The sequence below is a fragment of the Guillardia theta genome (genome assembly GCF_000315625.1).
Source record: "Guillardia theta CCMP2712 unplaced genomic scaffold GUITHscaffold_23, whole genome shotgun sequence".
In the NCBI taxonomy this organism is placed as follows: Eukaryota; class Cryptophyceae; order Pyrenomonadales; family Geminigeraceae; genus Guillardia; species Guillardia theta.
Genome location: NW_005434651.1, coordinates 217,673 through 219,048, shown reverse-complemented (window position 1 = coordinate 219,048; position 1,376 = coordinate 217,673).

The following is a 1,376-nucleotide window of genomic DNA, read 5'->3' as shown; positions in this document are numbered from 1 at the left end:
CCTCCCTCCCTTCATGCCTCCCTCCCCCTCTCTCCATTCGACCATCGCTACGATGGCATTGGAAGTTGCCATTCTTTTGGTGCATGGTAGTCCCATTCCATTCTAACAACTCTGTGTTGTCTCCTCAATCTTACTTTGAATCTCGTTATCTGTTTGCATGCTTTATCCCTTTGCTTTTTCACCTGATTCACAAGAATGTACTCAGAAACTTCTAAACACTTGTATTTCCTTGGTGATATGTGTATCTCATTTTTGATCTTTGAGTGCATTTGATATCATTATCTTTGAAATTTCGCATCGCTCTACAGATTCACACACCTATCATATGATTTCTACTTGCTTCGAAAGGAAGGGAATGAAACAGACACCTGACAGATTAATCCAACCTCTCTGACTCTGATTCTTCTGCTGCAGGGCTGCGCAAGCAATCATACAACCACTAGCCTCGTGCATTCATCAGAGAGTCAGCTGGTTCTCTCATTTTCAACGCTCTGACGATTTGCTGAGAACATGGAAATTCCTCATTTGCCGAAACGATGTGAAAGATTGAATGCGGAAGATTGTCGTTCGAACTTTTCGTTGTGCTCTGTTGCAGATATCTTTACCAGCAATACTCAGGAGCAGGTCAGCTTGTCGAATGTCAGCCTGTTCGGGGAAAATAGCAAAGACTCCTTTTTCAACATACTCATTGCTGATTCAACCCAGGCACGCGAGTTCAGCAATGCATCAAAGTCTGAGACAGCGACTGCCAGCAGAACAGTTGTAAATGAGCCATCAAATGGGGCTTTAGTAGCATTGGCTTCTTATCCTGACACAAAACCGAACAATCCTGAGAGAATTGCCAGTGCAACACAAATTAACAATCAGAAAGTCACTTTCCAACCACCAAACCAACGAGTCCATTCTTCATCCTCTGGAATGACAATACCTATTTCACTTGGTGCTAATAATCCTGAAAAGCAAAATGTTAGGGTTTCTTCAGAAACAATGCAAGCAGATTTACGGAAAATTGCACCCAACAACACCATGGATTCATCACTGCCCATCGTCAAATCAGGAATGCAGGATAGGTTTGTTACGACGCAGGGACTGAAGCCATCCGATCCCATGTCAGACTTGGAGAGCAGGATCTCACTCAATGAGAAGTTGAATTCGTTGTGTAATGACGATAGAGAGAAGAGAATCCAAGGAACCTGGTCTGCGGAAGAAAACAACATGTTCTTTGATCTGCTTCGTGAATATGGGAGATCTTTCAATGAAATTAAGGATCGCATGGGTGGAAGGAAAACTAGAGAACAGGTTCATAAGGTGCAGTCGTTTTCGTTACAATCACTATGATTCCAGATTCGCTGTTACTATTATCGAATTGTAAAGAA